Source organism: Vombatus ursinus, unplaced genomic scaffold (genome assembly GCF_900497805.2).
Source record: "Vombatus ursinus unplaced genomic scaffold, bare-nosed wombat genome assembly UNPS02009132.1, whole genome shotgun sequence".
In the NCBI taxonomy this organism is placed as follows: domain Eukaryota; kingdom Metazoa; phylum Chordata; class Mammalia; order Diprotodontia; family Vombatidae; genus Vombatus; species Vombatus ursinus.
In genome coordinates, this window is record NW_020948910.1 from 17,202,708 (window position 1) to 17,212,657 (window position 9,950).

The window sequence follows — 9,950 nt, forward strand, 5'->3', positions numbered from 1 at the left end:
CATCCTACTATAATAACCTCAGATGTTCCCACATCAATCTATTGTTTAATAGGTTTGATATTTATGCTTACAAAACTTAGGATTATAAGAATTTGCCATGAAAGAATATGAACATAACTAAAGTAAGGGAACAATGCTTCCCTAGATTCATGTCAATTCCAGACAGAAGTTATATAATGACCAACTGCATTGAACCAGGTTTAAAGTCTGCCAGGCATCATAGTGGGGAAATTGAGTCAGGAGAATCCTACCTCAGCCATGCAGAAAAGTCGTTCTCCCAACCTTCCCATGAGAACACCCTCTTGCACCTCACAGGTGCAGCTCACAAACTTCTTTGCAGGTTGCTGACGTCATGGGTCAGTAGCTTAATCAGTTCTTGTTAACCATACCTGGAGTTAGACTCAGAATAATAAATAGTCCATTAACAGTCCCCAAGGTCTTAGATAGCAAATTCCCCTCTTCATGGTTTCAGGTGTGACTATAGTTTCACATTAATTAGGGAACACCTCTGGAGTGAGCTCTGAGTAGTTTGCATAACTTACTACACATGTTCTGGTTCCTAATAACATCCTGAGTAAAATAACATTTCCATTAAAATCATCTTACTTATCCCTCTCTAACCATTCTTAATCTGAAAGAATGAGACACTTTCAGGACTCGAATTTTATACATATAAGTTCAAACAGTAATTTTAACTCTTGCTAGGCCATGGAATGAATTCAGATCAAAACAGTAAGATCTTTCCTACTTACAAGTTACATGCTTTAGTATCAATCACTAGCCTTATATGTCTGACCCTGCTTCCATTGAGACTATTTCTCTAAAAGCACCAATCCAAGGACACAACAAACCCAGGAATGGAGACTGAGGAGATGATAAGGGAGGGATTTTTAGAGGGGAGGCTGAGGGAATAGGATAAGGGGAGATGATACAGAAGGGTGTTTAAATTAACAGGAATAGGAGGATAAGGGAGAAATCCTTGGGGGTGGGACAGAGTAAGTAATAGGAGGGCAAGGTAGTGGGTAGAAGTAAAATAAAGGAGTCAGGAGGGATAGGAAATAAGAGATACACACAAATACAAAATAAAGATCAGGAGTAAAATTTGTTAGGGAAAAAGGAGCAGGGGTGGTAATCATGATCTCAAACAAAGTTAAGGCTAAAACAGATTTAATCCAAAAAGAAAAATAGGGAAACTACACTATGTGTCAGCCATATTCATCAACACATTCATAATGTTGTTTTGAACTATTTAAAATAACTAGACAGAATAAGGTTGGAATATTGCTCATGTAGGAAATGGCAAATTGTTGGACTTAGAAAAATATGGAAATACTTGTATTTATGAAGGAAGAGATTATCCACCCACAGAGAAACAGAGGACAAATAAGTATACTAGGGTCTTACGTAGATACTTGTGAATGTACGTGTCTATATATGAGTATGATTATAGATATCTAAGTATATATGTGCATGTAAGTGTATGTATGTATTTATGTTTGTGTGTGTGTGTATGTGTGTGTGTGTGTTTATCCAGGCTTAATTGTACACTTCTCCTGGGAGGGAGGCAGGGAGGAAGAGGGAATAAAGAACAAAGTAAAAAGTGCACAGCAGAGAACAAAAGAAAACTTACAAGGAAGCAATGAAAAGATGGACAGCTCTGAACACAATGAGTAGTATTTATTATATAAACTTTCTTGGAATGGAAATTTATTGCTGCATATTTTGAATTCTCTCTTACATTCTGCTGTGCACATAGCAATCCTTTTTTCTTTGTTTTATATTTAAGTTTTAGTATTTAACTTTATAATTTTTTTCTTTTCTTAGTGTTTAAGTTTAAAATAAATTAATAACAAAAGAGAATAGTGGTTTTTTGAAAAGTGTCCTTTATTTCTTAATTGAACTTATATTTATTTGATTAGATTTCTCCTCAAATGATGGATGTTGGATGACATCCAATCACTAAGAAAAAAATGCTTTGCGATTGCCCATCATGAACATGGTGAAGAATTTGGAGCTGTATACCTTAGAAAGTATCTGGGATAGAAGAGATATCAGATATGAATGTCTCATGGTATGATGGACATTGGAATTGAATTTTCCCCCTCTATTGGGGGACAAGGAGAAAATACTGGTCTCAGAGGCTCAAAGAAGGGGAAACGTGGGAAACTCAATATAAAGTATCTCTCCAGGGCATCATAAAATGAAATCATGCCTTGATTATAGTCTAGAAAAATCCCTACCCTGCGGATAGGGTACACTGACTGTTTTGGTATCTGGAAGCAATTGCTGATCACAGTGTAAGTATCTTCACTTTGTATATATGTAATCAGAAATGCATCCCCAGGAAAGAATGGGAAATCAGAGTTCCTGCTCAGTGACTCCCTACACACACCAACTGTCCATTGCTGACTGTCTCCCACATGTACCTCCCAGTAATGAATGCCAGAGGTAAAGACTTGAGCCCCCAAAACGATCTCATCTTCAAATCGGTCTGGGGTGACAGGTACATTCTGCAGGCATCCTCCATTTCTGACTGTCTTCAAATCATTCGACACGATGAGATAGGGAGAGGCACTTGCAGGATCCAGAGTCACATTCACCCTGAACTTATTCATCATTTCAAACATCCCAGTGATGCAAGTCATGGTCAGTGTGTGTCTGGCAGGCTCTGGATGGTCATTCAACAGTGATTTAATCCTCCTAAATGTTTCTCCTGCTACCTGTAGAAGCTGGGGATTGGGTTTCTGGCAGATTTGTTCAATGTTTATGATCTCTTCCCTTAATTTCTGAAGGTGCTGTGAGAATCTGACTTCACTTTCTCTCAACTTCTGCAAGTTTTCCCTTTCATCCCAGGCCAGTCTATGAAGGTACCACTTCTCTTCATCCTTGAGGAAATCAAGTAATCTTCCATATTCAGCTCTAACAATCTCCCTCCAAGCATTTGTCTGTTTATTCCAGATCTCTTCTTTTTGCCTCTCTTTAGCCAGCATGTTCTGAATCATCTCCACTTCTTTCCAGAGAAAATTCAAAGTTTCCTGGAGCTTGTCCCGAGAAGCCTCTGCAGCTTTGTTCAGAGGCTGCACTGTGTGACCGCTGTGCTCCTGACTCTGGAAACAAGATGCACAGAGGAAGGCTTGGTCCTCCTCACAGAACAGGTTTTGGTCCTCCTTGTGCTTCTCACATGTGATCCTTTCCTCTCTGATCTGCAGCAAGTAGGGCCTGAGGTTCCTGGCTATGCTGGCCAGCTTCCATAGGCGATGGTTGGGCTCTAGGTCTCTCATGTGGAAGGCTCTTCTGCACTCAGGACAAAGGCTGGGCTGGTCAGCTTCTCCCCAGCTCCTGAGGAGGCACAGGTGGCAGAAACTGTGGCCACAACCTAAGGTCACTGGGTGGCTAAAGTACTCCATGCACACAGGACAGGTCAGCTCTTCCTTGAGGTCTTCAGCTAAATGAACTGCAGCCATATTCCTTTATTTCTGTTGATCTACTGGATTTCCTTCAGGCTCTGTAGCTCCAGCTACGAGCTTCCAAGAGTTGAAGTCTGAAGCTGAGGTTGATGGTCTGTCCCTTTTATATCCCTCAGAGCCCCCAGGCTCCACCTCTCTAGATTCACACCTGCTAGGTGCCAACTCCAACTCACCTGATTCACACCTGGGTACTCCAGGCTCTGCTTTAGAATCCTTTCAGAGCTGCACTCACATCTGGGACGGAGTGAGCAAGGCAAAAGCTTCACAACTCAAGGAGTTCACTTCAACAAATACTTTTAAAATACTCTTAGCTGAAATGAGAGCAGGTGGATTTCAGAAAATACTGGAAAGACTAACATGAAGTGATGCTGAGTGAAGTGAGCAGAATCAAGAGAACATTGTACACATTAACAATGCTGTGATCAACTATGATTGATTTAGCTCTTTTCAGCAATACAACGATCCAAGACAATTTCAAAAGACTCATGATGGAAAATGCTATGCATATCCAGAGAAAGAATTGATGGGGTCTGAATGCAGATGGAAGCATGCAATTTGTGCTTTTTAACTTTTTTTCTTATTTTTTTTTCCTTTTGTTCTGTTTCTTCTTTCACAACATGACTAATATGAAAATGTTTTCAATGGTTGCACATGTATAACCTATATCAGATTGCTTGCCATCTTGGAGAGGGGGTAGAGGGAGGGGATTGAGGAATAAAGAAAAATTTGGAACTCGAAATCTTGCCAAAAATGAGTGTTGAAAATTTTCTTTACATGTAATTGGAAAAAAATACTATTAAATTAAAAAAAAATAAAATTTTAAAAAAAAACTCTACTTAAACAGTATGGTATCAAGGAAACAAAATGAGAACTCTTTTTTTTTTTTCCAGTGAGGCAATCAGGGTTGAGTGACTTGCCCAGGGTCACACAGATAGTAAGTATCAATCCTGAGGCAAGATTTGAACTCTCCTGACTTCAAGGCCACAGCTCAATCCATTGAGCCACTTAGCTGCCCCACAATGGGAACTCTTCTTAAGCACGCTACTAAGGGGAATTAGACAAGAATACAAAATAATGTGATGCTAATTAAAGTATGATGTTCATAGAGTAGTAGTTCCTGATATGATGGAGAAACTTATACATTTTAAAATGCTTTACAACCATTATCTTTTTTTAATCTTTAATTAGGCCTTTGATTTAGATCATGAACATTTTACTATCCTCATCTTAAAGATCAAGACCTGAGGTAGAGATTCTTAATATAAATCGATGGTTGGTTGATAGGAGATGAATTTAGGTTCAAATGTTCTGAAGTTGATTTTGAGGTGCCATTGGGCTGCCTACATAGACTTACTGTAATAAAATCTATGTGTGTAAGATCTAAGATGCCTGGGGACGTGATCCTGAAAATGAAAAAAATATATAGATGTAGTAACTAACTCACAGGGTTAATTTTGGATTTAAAAAATTATAATGAGGGTAAAATGAATAGGGACATGATAGGGAGACAGCATGCAAACAAATATATACAAAGCACACTATCCATAAGTTATATAGGAAATAAATAATTAAAAGAGAAGTTAAAATACTGGAATTAAAAGGGATTGGGGAAGGTTTCCTGTAGGAAGTAGAATTTTAGCTGGGACATCAGTAGTTGGAATGAAGGAAGGAAAATGTTCTAGATATGAGGGACGGAGAGAATGCCTAGAGCCAAGAAGTGAATTGTCTTGTTTGTGGAACAGCCAGAAAGCTAATGTCACTGGACTGAAACGTCAGAGAGTAAGGTATAAGGAAACTGGAACAATAGGAGGGGGTTGGGCTATCAACACTTTCATTTCTTTTCTCAATTTTTTCTTTTACCACTTTATTTCTTTCTTTAACTCTTCCAGGAAATCTTATTAAGCTTAGTTTTGATTAGCATTTGTCTTTGAGGCTTTGTTTGTAGCTTTTTAAAAAAAAATTATTGTCTTCTGAGTTTGTCTTGATATTCTTTGCCACTCTAGCAGCTTTTTATGGTCAAATTAATTTTTTTGTTGTTTCCTTATATTTCCGGCCTATTTCTTGACTTTATACTTTATGTTAAAGTTGAACTCTGCTCACCTAGGAGTGGGGAGGTACTGTCCCAAGCTTCAGGCTTTTTCATGCTGCTATTTTTAGAGCTAGTTCTGGGGAGCTGCAAATATTTGGTGTCTCTAAAGTGGTGTGATCCTGGGAGAGATATGGTCTCTGTTCTCTTGGTCTTCACCCTTGTCTTTATCCAGTAAGGGCCACCCGGTCCCCTACAACCACAAGTGGTAATGCTCTCTTTGCCTTGGAACTGTGAGAAGGGCTCCTGTTCCCTTGGTGACTGACCCTTAGCATTCACCTTTTCCCCATAGAACTATGACCCACTATTGCATCTGGGCAATAGATGTGCCAGTCAGTGCCAGCTGTACCCAGTGCCAATTGGGAGTCTGCTGTAATTTCTTTCTGACCAGTTTTCCACCGCCCTTACTGTCACTGGGCCCATAACTTTTGTAGCTTCTGGCCTTGCTGCTGCTGCTGCTGCTGCTGCTGCTGTTAGGTGTTTGTCCTCCAGACAGGCTTCCACCCCAATATCATAAACTTCTCCAGCTGACCTACTAAGTTTTCTTAGGTCAAAAAATGTCTAACCCCGACCTTTTCTTAAATCTTCTGCTCTGAAATTTGATATGAGGCATTATTTTAAAATTGTTTGGAGGTGAATGTTGAAGGAATTCAGTTCTGTTCCCTCTAATCTGCCATCTTTGAATGGCATGTTTCCAATCAGAGATGTCAAATGCATAGCCCACAATACTCTCAAGTGTGGTTCTAATCAGATTAAAGTGTAATTGGGAAATATTTACTAAAATAAAAAAACAATGAAATATGGATAATATTAGTGTGTGTATTTCTAAGTCAATATGGGGCCACAGGGATCCTTAGGCATAGTTTAGTGGTCCTTGCTTCTATTTGAGTTTGACATTACTGATCTAAATAAGAAGTGATAAGACCTTGAATTCAGGGTATTGACTGTGTGAGTGAAAAGGACAGGTAAGATATACTGTGTTGGTAGACACAATAAGAATTTTCGAGTGATTCCATGTAAGGAGTGTAGAGAAAGTGAAGAATCAAAGATGATCTCAGAAATGTGAACTTGAGTTACTTGAGGAAAGGTGGTGCCCCCAATAGAAAAAGAGAAACTAGCAAAGAGGGGAGTTTTTGGAAGGAACGAATAAAAGAGAAAAGAAAATGTTGATTTTGAGATACCTGAGAGAAATCTCATTAGAGAAATACAACACATAGTCTATGATGTGGGATTCAATTTCAGAAGAGAAATTGAAGTGGGATATATACATTTGCATTCTTAATTTACAGTAAAGCTTACATTCTATTTCTATTCTTTGCTTGTGTCCTGTTTATTAATTACTTTTATTTTATTTGTGGTCTACCAAGCATGCATTTAAGATTTCTTCTTTTTACCTTTATTTATAACTTCTCTGTTCCCTAGCACATGGTCAGTTTTAATAAGGGAACCATGTGGTGCTGAGAGAGAGAGAGACAGAGAGAGAGTGAGTGAGTGTGTGTGTGTGTGTGTATCCTTTAGTGTTACTATTCAAAAGTTTCTATAATTTTTTCCTATCTAAGTTCTTCAATAATTTGTTCACTTCTTATCCCTTCTGCTAGTCTTTCATTTAGTTGGATATTTAATCCACTCACATTTAAGGTTGTTGGTGTGAGGCTTCTGTTTTTCTCCATTTATTTCTTTTATATTCATTCTTATTTTCATCCTCTTTTATTTCAGTACTTTCCTCTCTGTGGATGTTTGTTTATGGTACTTTTACACAACCTTATCTATTTTTTCTTCCTTTCATTGTCAAATTCTCACAAAAATCTATCTATACTCATTGCCTTCATTTTTGCACCTCACAATCACTCTTCGACCCCTTGCAATCCAGCCTCCAATTTCACCAATCAACTGAAACAACTCTCCAAGGTTCCCCAAGATCTATTAATGGCCTTCCTTTTTCACTATGATGGAATGTAAACAGTTTAACCTTGTTAAGGACCTGTTTACCTTTCCTGTTGTAACAGTAAGGTGTTATGGGCTGCTCAGCACTGATAATTTGTTTCACAGGTTCGGATTTGTACCCACAAAGACACGTTCACACTTTTCCTAACTTATAAATTATTTAATAGTGATAATAATCATAAACATACATGCACATAAATGTGATTACATATGATTATACAATCTTAGAAGCAAAGACTATTAACAGAAAGATAGATAAAGAAGAAGAAATACATCACCAATCCGAGGAAGCACCAATTCCTGAACATCTGGCTGGGGAAGTCCTGTATCACAGCCACCAGGGTCTCAGTTGGGAAAGTCCCTACAGCAGAGCGTGACTCCTAAAGTCACTTTTCCAAGAAAGACCCTTTTTATCAACCTTACACAAAGAAGGCAGGGAGTGTATTCTTGTAATGGTGAACTGCTTATGTGAAGGAATAGAGATGAAAAGGGTAAAGTGGGGGGGGTGGAGAGTGACCATTTATTAAGCACCTACTGTGTGCCAAGCATTGGGCTAAGCATTTTACAAATATTATCTTATTTGATAATATTTGATGAGGAAGTAGAGGTAAAGATCAGATAACTTTTTTTAAGTGTTAGCTATGAAAGGAGAAGACATATAGGATAATAGCTTGAGGGGTAACAGGACCAAGTGGAGGTCAATTTCCTTCCTCAAGTGTGGCACTCAGAACTGAATATAATAATCCAGAAATGGTCAGACAAGTGTAGGGAGACAGTCACTTCCCTTGTTCTGAACACTATACTTCTATGAGTGTCATCTTGAGTAAAAAAACCTGCTGAAACATCAAATAGGATAAGGCCATTGAATTTAGCAGCTAAGAGAATATTGGGGGGGCAGCTAGGTGGCGCAGTGGATAGAGCACCGGCCCTGGATTCAGGAGGACCTGAGTTCAAATCCGGCCTCAGACACATAACACGTATTTGCTGTGTAACCCTGGGCAAGTCACTTAACCCCATTGCCTAGCCAAAAATAAATAAACAAATAAATAAATAATTTTAAAAAGGAGAATATTGGTCACCTTGGAGAGTGTGGTTTCAGTTGAGTAGTGGTTGGTTAGAATCCAAGCTTCAAAACTGTAGGTCACCTAGAAATCAATAGGGAAGCATATACTGAACATGAGCAGGTTACAAGATATTACCAGTGACCCATCAAAAGTGATCTGAAAAGTTTCAGAGGAGGGATGATATGACCAGAAAAGAAGGTGGGCAGGTCATTATGGACAGCCTATGCACTCCATTACTAGCTATGAAATGTAAAGAAATCTAGAGGAAGGCCTTCAGCATGTGGGTGGCCTCTCTATAGAATTTATAGAAGGACATAGATAATGGTCTCTGGAGATGATGATAGCTAGCATTTATATAACACACTATGTGCCAAAGAATGTGCTAAGTACTTAACAAATATCTTATTTGATCCTCACAACAACCCTGGGAGATTTATTGTTCAGTTATTTCAGTTGTGTCCAACTCTTCATGATGCCATTTGGTATCTTCTTGGCAAAGATACTAAAGTGGTTTACTATTTCCTTCTCCAGCTCATTTTACTGATGAGGAAACTGAGGCACATAGGGTTAAATGACTTGCCCAGGGTCACACAGCTAATTAAGTGTCTGAAACTGGATTTGAACTCAGCTTTTTCTAACTTCAGGCCTGGAGCTCTATCCATGTACCATTAGCTGCCTCATGGATGGGTTGAGAGCTGTATACTATTGGAGGAAGTACCCCTATCAATTAGATCAAAGAACTATAAATGTGTTGAAAATGATACTACTCTGTCAATATCCTCCTTCAAAGTCTCATCGGGGTGTGAGAGATTGGGTGCTTGAAGGCTGTGCCAAGGGAGTGAAAATTCTAGTGGTTCCTCTCAAGCTAGAAAAGTCTTAATTATGGTCATAGCAACAGACTGTCAACTGAGGAACAACCTTGCTAGGCTTAAAGAGGCTTATCACCAGTTGACCACAGAATGATGAATTTTTGACTATGATAACTTACAAAGACCACGTATTCAAGTGTAGAGGAGTTACAACTCACATTATCAGTGGATAAAGTCTCTGTGCCAATGAATATACAAACCCACTTGGCAGGAATTGCCAGAGCTTAGGCTCTGCTTGTCATAGCTTCTGAAAATATAGGCTTAGGCATCAGGATAGGATTTAGTGGAGGAATAATAATGGTGATGATAGTAAAAATGATGATAATGATAAATTATAGTTTTCAAAGTGCTAATTGCCAAATGAATTCAAATTTTAACTAGATTTAGTGACATATTAGTGTAAGAAAGACAGCTGCCTGGCCAAGAAGAACTCTATGTGGTGCTGAATATTAGAAACAAGAAACCACGTAATGTCAGTGTTTCCAGGTGCTCCCCTGAAGGTCATTACCCGTACAACATC

The 9,950-nt window shown here is 38.7% G+C and overlaps 1 pseudogene; it reads right to left on the reverse strand.

Annotated features, from left to right (window-relative positions):
- Positions 1-2,066: 2,066 nt before the first annotated feature.
- Positions 2,067-3,464, reverse strand: LOC114034851 (annotated as a pseudogene).
- Positions 3,465-9,950: the final 6,486 nt, after the last annotated feature.